Raw genomic sequence first — 13,102 nt, 5'->3', positions numbered from 1 at the left:
GTTCCATTATACAGCACTGGCAGAGTAGATTCAGCATAATTCCTTTTTAAATTAGCATATACTGTATCATTAGTTTCAGAGGTAGACTTTAGTTATTAATCAGTTGCACACAATACTGAGTTCTCACCCTCCTTAATGTCCATCACCCTGTTAATGTGCCCATCCACCCACCTGCCCTTCAGCAACACCCACTTTGTCTGCGATAGTTAAGAATCACTTATGATTTGTCTCCCTCTCTTTTTTCATTTTATTTTATTCTTCCTTTCCTGTCATCTGTTTCTTAAATTCCACATATGAGAGAAATCATTACATATTTTTCTTTCTCTGACTTATTTTTCTTAGCAAAATAGCCTCTAGTTCCACCATATTATTACAAATGATGAGCTTTCATTCTTTTTGATGGCTGAATAATATTCCATTGTAAATTCTTACCGCCTCTTCCTTATTCTTTTGCCTCTGGATATCTGGGCCCTTTTCAAATTTTGGCTATTGTGAATATTTCTGCTATAAACTTTGGGGTGCATGTGTCCCGTTGGATCACTATGCTGGTATCCTTTAGATAAATACCTACTAGCGCAATTGCTGGGTCATAGGGTAGTTCTATTTTAAAATTTGGGAGGAACCTCCATAATGTTTTCCAGAGTGGCTGCTCCAGGTTGCATTTCCACCAGCAGTTTAAGAGGGCTCTCCTTTCTCTCCAGCCTCACCAACAATCTGTTCTTTCCTCAGTCATTAAATTAGCTATTCTGAATGGTGTGAGGTGGTATCTCATTGTGGTTTTGATTTGGGTTTTCTTGTTCCTGAGTGATGTTGAGCATTTTTTCATGTATTTTATTGTCCGTTATTCTGTATTCTTTGGAGAAATGCCTATTCATGTCTTCTGCCCATTTTTATCTGATTTTTTTGTTTGCTTAATGGATGTTGTGTTTGAAAAGTTCTCTTTCTTTTTTATTATTGTATTCTATTATCCAAGCTATAGCACATCATTATTTTTTGATGTAGTGTTCAACGATTCATTAGTTGCATATGACACCCATTGTTCATCACAACACATGCTCTCGTTAATATCCATCACCTGGTTATCTCATCTCCTGTCCCCCTCTCTTCTGTAACTCTCAGTTTGTTTCCTGGAGTCCAGAGTCTTGCAATATTTGTCTCCCTCTCTGATTTATTCCTATTCAGTTTTCCCTCCATTGCCCTATGGTCCTTCATGTGATTCCTTATGTTCCACATGAGTGAAGTCATATAATAATTGTGTTTCTCCAACTTGTTTCACTGAGCATAATCTCCTCCAGTTCCATCCATGTCGATGCAAATGGTCTGTATGCATCCTTTCTGATGGTTAAGTAATATTCCATTGTATATATGAGTCACATCTCAGTTATCCATTTATTTGTTGAAGGCCTCTCAGGTTCTTCCAGTGTTTGGCAATTGTGGACACTGCTGTTATGAACTTAGGGGTGAATATGCCCCTACTTTTCCCTATACCGGTATCTTTGGGGTAAATACCTAGTAGTGCAATCGCTGGGCCATAGGGTAGCACTATTTTTAACATCTTGAGGAACCTCTACTCTTTTCCAGAGTGCTGTAAAAGCTTGCATTCTTACCAACAGTGAGAGAGGGTTCCTCTTTCTCCACACCCTCGCCAACATTTGTTGTTTCCTGATTTGTTAATATTTGCCATTCCGGTTGTTGTAAAACAGTATCTCATTGCTGTTTTGAATTCCCCTGATGGCTAGTGATGTTGAACATTTTCCCATGTGTTTCCTAGTTATTGGTATGTCCCCTTTGGAGGGGTGTATGTTCATGTCTTCTGCCCATTTCCTGACTGGATTATGTGTTTTGGGGGTGTTGAGTTTGAGAAGAACTCTATAGATCTTGAATACCAGCCTTTAATCAGAAATATCATTTGCAAATATCTTCTCCCATTCCATGGGTTGCCTTTTATTTTTGTTGACTGTTTCCTTTGCTGTGCAGAAGATTAGAGACATTTCTTGAAAGCAGTGGCTGTGGTTGATGTCAAAGAGGTTACGCATATATTCTCCTCCAGGATTTTGATGGATTCCTGTCTCACATTGAGTTCTTTCATCCATTTTGAGTTTGTCTTCTTGTGTGATGTAAGAGAATGGTCCAGCTTCATTATTCTGCATGTGGCTGTCATATTTTCCCAGCACCATTTATTGAAGTGACTCTCTTTTTTTCTCCCTGAATTCTTTTCCTGGATTGTTGAAGATTAGGGGATCATAGATTTGAAGGTCCATTTCTGGTCTCTGTATTCTGTTAAATTGCTCTATGTGCTTGGTTTTATGCCAATACTATACTGCCTTGATGATCACAGCTTTGTAATATACCTTGAAGTCAGGCATCGTGTTTCACCAAGGTTTGGTTTTCTTTTTCAACATTCCCTTTTCTGTTTGGGGTCTTTTCTGGTTCCATACAAATTTTAGTATTGTTGTTCCAGCTCTGTGAAAAATGATAATGTTATTTTGTTAGGGATTGCATTGAAAGTGCAGATTGCTCTAGGCTGCATAGATATTTTCACAGTGTTGATTCTTTCCATCCATAAGCATGGAATATTTTTCCATCTCTTTGTGTCTTCCTTAATTTCTTTCATAAGTATTCTCTACTTTCTATGGTACAGATCTTTGACCTCTTTGGTTAGGTTTATTCTAGATATCTTATGGTTTTTAGTGTCATTGTAAATGGAATTGATTACTTAATTTCTCCTTCATCAGTCATGTGGCTGGTGTATAGAAATGCAACTGATTATTGTGCATTGATTTATATCCTGCTACACTGATGAATTCCCGTGCCAGTGCAACAACAACAACACACAATAATAATAATTATCATCATCATTATTATATTATTATTGTTATTTTTGCTGGAGTCTTTTGGGTTTTCCACATAGAGTATTATGTCATCTGCTAGAGTGAGAATTTGACTTCTATTTTGCCAATTTGGATGACTTTTATGTCTTTTTATTGTCTTATTTCTGAAACTAAGACTTCTGGTACTATGTTGAAGAACATGGTGAAAGTTCACATCACTGTCATGTTCCTTACCTTAGGGGAAAAGCTCTTAGTTTTTCCCCATTAAGAACAATATTCACTTTGTGCTTTTTATATGTGGTTTTTATGATATTGCAGTATGTTTTCTTCATCCATACAGTGTGGAAAGTTTTAATGAAAAAAGGATGCTGTACTATGTCAAATCCTTTTTATTTAGGGGATCAAAACGTTCTTGTTTTTTATTTATTAATATACTGTATGACATTGATTGATTTGAAAATGTTGGACCACCTTACAGTTCAGGAATATATCCTACTTGGTCATGGTGAATAATCCTTCTGATGTAATTTTGGATCCTATTGGCTAGGATCTTGACTATTTTTACATATATTTTCATCAGGAATATTGGTTTGTAATTCTCCTTATTGATGGGGTCTTTGGCTGGGTTTGGGATCAAAATAATGCTGGCTTCACAGAATGAGTTTGGAAGTTTTCCTTCTATTTCTATGTTTTGGAAAAACTGAAGTAGAATAGGTATGTTTTCTTACTTAAAAGTGTGGTATAATTCCCCTAGGAAGTCATCTGGCCCTGGACTCTTATTTCTTGGGAGGTTTTTGATAACTGCTTCAGTTTCCTGGGGCACCTGTGTGGCTCAGTGGGTTAAGCTTCTGCCTTCCGTTTAGGTCATGATCTCAGAGTCCTGCGATCAAACCCCACACCAGGGTCTCTGCTCAGTGGGGAGCCTGCCTCCCTCCTCCTCTGCCTGCCTCTCTGCCTATGTGTGATCTCTCTGCCAAATAAATAAATAAAATCTTAAAAAAAAACCTGCTTCAGTTTCCTTGTTGGTTATTGGTCTTTTCAGATTGTCTATTTCTTCCTGTTTCAGTCTTGATCATTTTTAAGTTTCCAAGAATGCATCCATTTCTTCCAGATGGCCTAGTTTGTTGGCATATAGCTAATTGTAGCAAGTTTTAATAATTGTCTCTCTTTCTTTGGTATTAGTCATGATTTGTCCCCATTCATTCATGGTTTTAGAAGTTTGGGTCCTTTCTCTTTTCTTTTGGGTAATTCTGGCCAGAGGTTTATTGATCTTATTAATTTTTTAAAAGAGCAAGCTTCTGGCTTCATTGATCTGTTCTGTCATTCTTCTAATTATTATTTCATTGATTTTGTTCTAATCGTTATTATTTCTCTCCTCCTGCTTGGTTTAGTCTTTATTTGCTTTTCTTTTTCCAGATCCTTTAGGTTTAAGGTTAGCTTGTGCACTTGGGATTTTTCTAATTTTTTTAAAGAGCTTTGGATGGCTATGTACTTCCCTCTAAGGACTGCCTTTGCAGTATCCCATAGGTTTTGAACTGATGTGTTTTCATATTTATTGGTTTGCATGAACTGTTTAAGTTCATCTTTAATTTCCTGGTTGACCCATTCATTATTTAGCAAAATACTCTTTAATAACCACCAAGTATTTGAATTTCTTCCATTTTTTTCCTTGTTGTTGAGTTCCAGCTTGCATTGTGATCTGAAAATGCATGGGGAATAATCTCAATTTCTTGTTATCAGTTGAGACCTATCAGTTATCAGTTGAGTATGTGATATATTACAGAGAAACTTCTTTGTGCACTTGAGAAGAATGATTATTCTGGTTTTGAAGGATGACATATTCTGTATATATCTACTAGGTCCCTCTGGTTCAATATGTCATTCAAGCTCTTGTTTCTTTGTTGATCTTCTGCTTATATTATCTTTCTATTCCTGTGTGTGGAGTGTTGAACTCTCCTACTGATGATGTATTATTATCAATAAGATTCTTTATTTTCATTATTTGTTTGCTTATGTAGTTGGCTATTTTCATTTTGGGGGCATAGATATTTACAATTATTAGATTTTCTTATTGGATAAACCCTTTAAATTTGATATTATGTCCTTCTAACTTGTACTACATTCTTTGCTTTAAAAATCTAAATTGTCTGATATGAGAATTGCAACTTCAGTTTCTTTTGAGGTCTGATATTGTGGTAAATTGTTCTCCATCTCCTCACTCTCAATCTAGAGGTGTCTTTAGGTTCCAAAAGTATCTCTTATAGGCAACATATGGATGGGTCCTGCATTTTTATCCAATCTGAAGCCCTGTATCTTTTCATGGGAACATTCAGCCCATTTACATTCATAGTAAGTATTGAGAGATATGAAATTTTTGCCATTGTATTGTCTGTGAAGTCCCTGTTTCCATAGATCTTCCAGGATCCTTTATGGTCTATGTGACTCTTGAGGTCTCTCTTCATTTAAGAATACCCCTTAATATTTCTTGCTGGCATGGCTTGGTGGTCAGATATTCTTTCAGTTTCAGTCTGTCCTGGGAGCTCTTTATCTCTCCATCTGTTCTGAATGACAACCTTGCTGGATAAAGTATTCTTGGCCGCATGTTCTTTTCATTTAGTACCCTGAATATGTCTTACCAGCACTTTCTGACTTGCCAGGTTTCTGTGGATAAGACTGATACTATTCTGACATTCCTCCCTACATGTATAAGGAACCTCCTCTCCATACCTATTCTTAGAATGGGCTCTTGGCCATAACGTGGGGAAATTTCATTATTATATGTAATGGTATGATCTATTTCATTAAGTTGGACGGGATCCTCTTTGCTTTTGGACATGAATGCTTGTTTCCTTCACAGATTAGGGAAGTTCTCAGCTATGATTTGCTCGCATACACATTCTAGTCCTCTCTTTCTCCTACCCCCACCTTGGGATCCCAATAATTCTGACATTGGAATGGTCCATGGCATCGCTAATCTCTGTTAATCTCTTTTTTGTGGGCTATAAGCTGCCAATCTCAGTATTGTTCAAATTCCTTCCTTCCTATAAGCTTATCTTCTAAATCAATGACTTGTTTTTCTCCCTCATTTAGCCTGGCTTTTAGACTATCCAGTAAAGACTGCATCTCATTCATAAGAGTTTTAATTATGGCCTGATTAGATCTTTTCACCTGCTCTCAGAGATTCTATATCATCACTAATGCTTTTCTGAAACCTAGCTATTGCATTCATGGTTGCTATACTGAAGTCTATCTCCATCATCATGCTTATATCCATATTCATTAGTTTTCTGGCACAGGATAATGTGTCTGTTTCTTTTCTTTGTTGAGAGTTCCACCTCCTAGACATTCTGTTGAGGGATGGTTGAATGAATGTACAGAATCCAAAATATAAGCCACAACCGAAGTTAAATGTACCTCAGAAAAATTCTGAAATGATTGGACTCTCCTACAGGTACACAAATTAAGCCAAGATGATCCAAAACAATTTTTTAAAAAGTGGGCATAAGGGAGATTATAATCTCTCAGGGTGAACAAAACAGGGTGATCTGCCTGCGTCTGACTGATTTATGGTCTGAGGAAGACAATATATATGAAAATAGAAAGAAATCAGAACTTATGTGTGTGTATGTGTGTGTGTATGTGTGTATACACACACACAGAAATAAATATATACTTATATTATATTAATGTGTATTATATATTATATTAATATGTTATTATAATATACTTATATATTAAATATTATTATCATATATGATATATATGTATATATTTGTATATATATACATATATCAAGATAAAATTGAGTAGAGTGAAAAACCAATTAGTATGGGACCTAAAACCATGATAGGTAGATATGAAAAGAATAAAAGTGAGGGGCTCCTGAGTGGCTCTGTCAGTTAAGTGGCTATATTTGGATCACGTCATAACTTTGGGGTCCTGGGATTGAGCCCCACATCAGGATGCCTGCACAGTGGGGTCCTGATTCTCCCTTAACCTTTGTCTCCCTGCTTGCACTCTCGCTCTTTCTCTGTCAAATAAATAAATAAATATAATTTTAATAAAAGAAAAGAAAAGTGAAAAAGCAACTTAAGAGCATGAGTTGGGAAATAACAATCTATTTGAAACAGGAACAGGGTAAAAAGAAAACAAAAGTAAAGAAGAGAAAAGAAATAAATAAGAAATAAAAATTTTAGCCTGAAGCATAAACGAATCATTAGGGGGCGCCTGGAGCTCCCTATATTGTTTTCGCCTGGTGCTGAAGTTTTACAGTCTTGTAAGAAATAAACTTATATTTCACTCATTCTTGCTGTCTATCTTCTGGGAGAGAGGTTTGCTGTTCAGCTTCTCAGGCATCCTTGACTGAGTGGAGGTGCTCCACCCCTGCCTTATTCCCTGATGGGTTTCCCCTTCTCTTTAGAGGGTCAGAACAAATATATTCCTGTGGGAGCCTCTGGCCCAGAGTCACAAGGTCGCTGTCCCCTTTCATCAATAAGTCCTTCAGGTCAAACGGTCTCCACTTCTGTGTGTACCAAACTGCACAGACTCACATTATTCACACCTGCTGTAAAACTCCTGGGGGGGGGTGGTCCCAGGGACCCTTGAGCTTTTCTGTGCATTGTATTTTGCAATTGAAATCTTCCATGGGCTTGCATGTACTTCCTATTCTGAGTCTCCCAGTTCCCTCCTGGGTGCCACCTTAGTGTCTTTCATGGGTCACACTGCCCTGAGGTTTTTTTTTTCCCTCATGATATTACCAAAGTTACCAACTCCCTTATACCTCCCCTGGGATTTTAAAGAGCCTGCACATTCTAGCCTTTTTCAGGGTGGTCAGGCAGCAAGAAGTCTCCCTAGCCAACCAGCTTGTGGTTTATGGTGACTGGAGCTGAGATTCCTTTCTAGGCTTACTACCCATAACCAGTCTCCCTGCTCCACTGCTTGGGCACTCTATAAGTTCAGGCTCCCTTGTACTTTCTGAGTTTCCTGGATTCCTGAGACCACAATGATACACCTAGAATTCTGCCCCATTCACACCCCATTCCCTTTCAGAAAGAGATGTCTCTCACTGGAGAAGATTTCTAAGAGTCATGATTTTTTGCTCCAATTTTACATCACCTTCCAGTGGCCAGCTTATGGAGGTTCTCTCTTCCCTCCATTTACCTTCTGAAAGTTTCCTTGAAGATTCAAGATTCCACCCTCCAACCTTGCAAAAAGTAGTCATTTTTTCTGCTTGTAGAGATCCAGACAAATCTTCTTACATCTCAGGTTGAATTTGTGTGTATTCAGAATGGTTTGGTAGATATCCAGCTAAATTCAAGGGACCAGATGAAACGAGGTCCCCTTCTCTGCTGCCATCTTGCCCACTGATAAATTCTTTACAGATTTTGGATTCCAGCCCTTTATCTGAGAAGATAATTGCAAATATTTTCTCCCATTCTGTAGGTTGCCTTTTAGTTCTTTCAACTGTTTCCTTTACTGTGCAAAAGATTTAGCATCATTCTAAAGGATTTTCAGAATGGTAAATAAGCACTGGCTTCAACTGAATGTTACCAACTTTCTTCGCCTATAATAAGAGAGTTAGCTTGTCCATTGAAGTTTTGAAGCTAGGGATTGACTTTTCTTCTCTAATTATGAAAGTCCTAGATTGTATCTTCTTCCAATATAAGGCTGTTACAGCTACACTGAAAATCTGTTGTTTAGTATAACCACTTTGATTAATTATCTTAGCAAGATCTTCCGAATAACTTGTTGCAGCTTCTGCATCACCACTTGATACTTCCACTTGTAATTTTTGTTTGTTTGTTTGTTTTTGAGATACATTCTTTCCTTAAGTCTTATGAAACAACCCCTGCCAGTGTCAAAATTTTCTGCACATTCCTCACTTCTCTCAGTCTTCACAGAACTGAGGAGAGTTAGGACAATTTTCTGGATCAGACTTTGGCTTGAAGGAATATTCTAGGTGGTTTGATCTCCTAACCTGATCACTAAAATGTTCTTCCATATCAGCAAATATCTGTTTTGTTTTCTTATCTTTCATGTGTTCACCTGAGTAACACTTTTAATTTCCTTCAACAACTTTTACTTTGCGTTCATAACTTGGATTGCTTTTTGGTACAAGAGCCCTTGCTTTTGGTATATCTTCACTTTTAACATACCTGCCTTACTAAGTTTAATAATTTCTAGGTTTTAATTTAGAGTAAGAGATGTATGACTCATTCATTCACTTGAAAATGTAGAGGTCATTGTAGGCTTATCTGGATTCATTTCAATATTGTATCTTATGGAATAAGGATACCCAATGATGAGAAGAAAAAAATGGGAGCAAGTGGTCAGTGGAGCAGTTAGAATATACACACTTTTTAAAAGATTTTATTTATTTGACAGAGAGAGACACAGCTAGAGAGGGAATGCAAACAGGGGGAGTGGGAGAGGGAGAAGCAGGTTTCCTGCAGAGTGGGGAGCCTGATGAGTGACTCGATCCCAGGCCCCTGGGATCATGACCTGAGCTGAAAGCAGACACTTAGCAACTGAGCCACCCACACGTCCCCGTACACACACATTTATTTTTATTCCATTCGCCATCTTATATAGGTGTGGTCCATCATGCCTCAAAACAATCATAACATAAACATCCAGGAACACTCATCACCATAACAAGTATAGTAATATTTATATCATTACTATATCATAATAATGACAATGTTTGAAATATTGTGAGTGTTACCAAAATGTGACACAGGGCACAAAGTGAGTAAATGTTGTTGGGAGATTGGTGCCAATATACTTGCTTAATGCAGACTTGCCACAAACCTCAAATTTTAAAAAAGAATAATATCTGTGAAACATAATAAAGTGAAAGGTAATTAAACAAGGTATTTTTGTATCTCAGGAATTACTTGCTTTCCAGACTTGCACTGCAACTCCTTACTATGCCCAAAGGAAAATTAATAAAAACAAGATTTAAAATGTACCCTATATATGAGGTCATGTAGAAAGAGTAATGTCTTTCAACCTTAGAGTCACCAGCAAAGCCACCTGGTACTGGGTTTTTCTTTGTGGGGAGACTTTGGATCATTGAAAGCTATGCAGCTTTCCAGGTGCTCAGATCAGGCTCCTTTTTTTGAGAAGCCACACTTAGCAGAGGGTGGGACTATGAATTAACTCCCCTGTCCAGGTGGAGCAGGAGAGCCAGCTCTAACTGTGACAAAACTCTTTGTTCCTGGGCTTGACCCACGATAACCTGTTCCCTAAATTCTCTGACCAAAGGGGCCCACGAAGTTTGTTATGCAAACAATGATCTCTCCTAGCTGGTTTCTCTACTCAGCGTTACTGGACTATACAGCTTCCCAGGTGTTCTGGACAGGCTTTCTGGTTGTAGGGAGCCAGGAGTTATTCTCAGGAGTGGATAGGGTTATGTGATCCCCTCTGCCCTTGCAGAGGAGGAGACCCAGATCCAAGCAGTATCCCAGGAGTTTCAGTCAGGCTTTCTGTTCATATGGGAATAGGAACAACACTCAGCCATGGATAGGGCTATGAATTATCACTCCTACCTCCGGACTGATCAGAGTCTAGGTCCTGCAAGGCTCTTTGTTTGAGGTTCCAAATGATGTAGACCTGTGTTCTGACAAGGTCCCTAATCAGACTGCACCAAGTCTTGGCTCTGTAGATAAAAAGAGCCACTGGTTGAGACTACTACTTGGTTGCTACAGGTATGACCTTGTTCTGCCAAGATTCAACTGACGATGTTGCAGGCCCTTCCCCACTTTTCCATCATAATCTAATTCCCAGTGATCAAACTTGACTGATTTCCCCCACCATCCCCATTAGGCAAAATCAGAGTAGGACTCTCAGGAAGTAACTTGCAGTGTGGGAGACCCAGACATATGTCCCAGGCTCTCTTTGCTCACAAGAAGAATTTTAGGCTCAGAGCGACCTTCAGCAGCCTGGAGGATGGGCTGAGTGGTCACTGTGTAGTTGCTCCTATTACCCTTCTAATGTGATCCATCTCCATCTTTGTGGTACAGGTATTTGCTTCAGCCTCACTCCCATGTTCTGGCATTATTCCCAGTGGTGTTTTGTCCATGAAAACATGTTACCTTCTGGCTATTTTAATGACATCATGTGGCCCAAAAGTTTTTTATTTAGACTTGTAATGATGTAAGTCTAGGCAGATCATATATATACAAAGTAACATTTGTACTTCCACATCCAGGAAGAATGAGTATTACCTTTTTCGTAGTCATCCCACTAAGTATAGTTACTTTTATTATGAAGACAAATGAAGAATTAAGAAAATATAAACTAAGCAAAATACGTTTGTCACTAGTAAACTTCCTTATGAGTTGCGCTAAAAGCAATCCTTCAGGATGAATTGAAAGGGCACTAAGGAGTGACTCAAATCTACACAAAGAAATAAAGAACAACAGTAAAGACATATATTTGCATAGGTAAATATAAAAGTCATTATATGAAGATTCATATTAACATCATTGTCATTCATAACTCCTCTTTATTCCAATCAGATTGAAACACAAATGAATAAAACAATAATTTAAAATCTACGTTAATGGATACAGATAGTATAAAGATGTAAGTTGTGACCATAACAACATAAACAGGGTGATGAAGCAATATAGGAGCAAAGCTTTCATATCTACTGAAAATAATCTGGTATTAATCTACAGTGTTATAAGTTAAGATATTAGTTGTGTTTACAAAGAGAACAACAACAAAACGATTCGAAAATATAGAGCAACAGCAAGGGAGAGGAAGATGGTGGTGTAGGAGGACCCTAGGCTTGCCTGGACCCAGGAACACAAAGAGGTAACTACTGAATCCTAAATAACCCAGAAATCAACGTGAAGACTGACAGAACAAATTCCATAATTAAAGGGAGACAAGAGGCCACACTGACTAAGGTAGAAAACTTGGAGACATGGTTTAGGAGAGAAAGAGATGTCAGGTACTGTGGAGGGGATGGAGCCACAGTCACAAAGAAGGGCAAGAGAGAGTGAGGAACACACAGGGGAAGGCATAAAGATAAGGTTTTGCCAATGCCACTGACTTGGAAAATGAGAGGGGCTGAATTTCATAACTTCATGTAACCATCAGGACGTTAGGTCTGGAGATTTAAAGGTCAGTTGGCTTGGCTGGGATAGAGACCAGGGGGCACTGCACTGCACCTGTAGAGAAGGCAGACAAAGAAACAAAGGGGCCAAGAGCATGGGAACAGTGATCTGAAGAGCCACTTGGGTCACACAGGAGGAGATAATTCACTCTATTCAGAGTGTATCCCTGAGAGGCAGCGTACACTGGGACACATCCGGGGGAACAAAGGAGATTGTTGGAGTCATTTCTCTTACCCAGCAATCAGCATAAACACAGAGACATCTGTGGGAAAGAGTGAAGTGCTGACACCAGCTATCTAATGTGCATGCACCAGGCATCACCCTGCACACTCTGGTAGGACTGCCCTTCTCAGTCAAGCTTGCCTCAGTCCCAGTGCAGCAGGTCCCTCCCTCAGAATACCAGCACAAACATCTGCCTGATACATGTTGCCCGAACAGAGGCATGGAGGGCCTCAATTCTGCTGGAAGTGCTCTCAGGTCTCATTTCACAAGCATACCAGCACACCCTTACTTAAAACTCACCACATTCAGGCCAGGGATGAAATAATGCCCAGAGCAGCAAAGGAGAGCATCTGCAGACAAGTGGCCCAAAGGATAGAGCAGAAAACAAAACAAAACAGAACAACAACAAACAGCCAGGCACAAGCAGCACACCTAGAGATAATCCCTAAATTTCCAGGCCCTGGTCGCTACATGATCTCTGCTTCATAAGAACATTTTACTTTCAAGGGCAGAAGACCTAATGGGCTTGTCTAACACAAAGAAGACGACGAAGACCTAGACAAAATCCCAAGACAGAGGAATTCTCCCCAAAAGAAAGAACAAGAGAAGATCACATCTGGGGATCTAATAGAAACCGTTATAAGTAATATCCCTCATCTAGAATTTAAAGCAACAATCATAAGGATAGTAGCTGGGCCTGAGAAAAGCATAGAAAATGACAGGGAGTCCCTTACTGCAGAGATGAAAGGCCAAAAACTACTCAGGCTGAAATGAAAATGCAATAACCAAGATTCAAAGTGACTGGATGTAATGACCACAAGGATGGAAGTAGCAGAGGAACAAATAAGTGATGTAGAAACTATAATAATGGAATCTAATAAAGAAGCTGGAAAGAAACAAAAAGAATGGATCACAAATGTA

Source organism: Meles meles, chromosome X, assembly GCF_922984935.1.
Source record: "Meles meles chromosome X, mMelMel3.1 paternal haplotype, whole genome shotgun sequence".
In the NCBI taxonomy this organism is placed as follows: domain Eukaryota; kingdom Metazoa; phylum Chordata; class Mammalia; order Carnivora; family Mustelidae; genus Meles; species Meles meles.
This window is presented reverse-complemented; position numbering follows the sequence as displayed.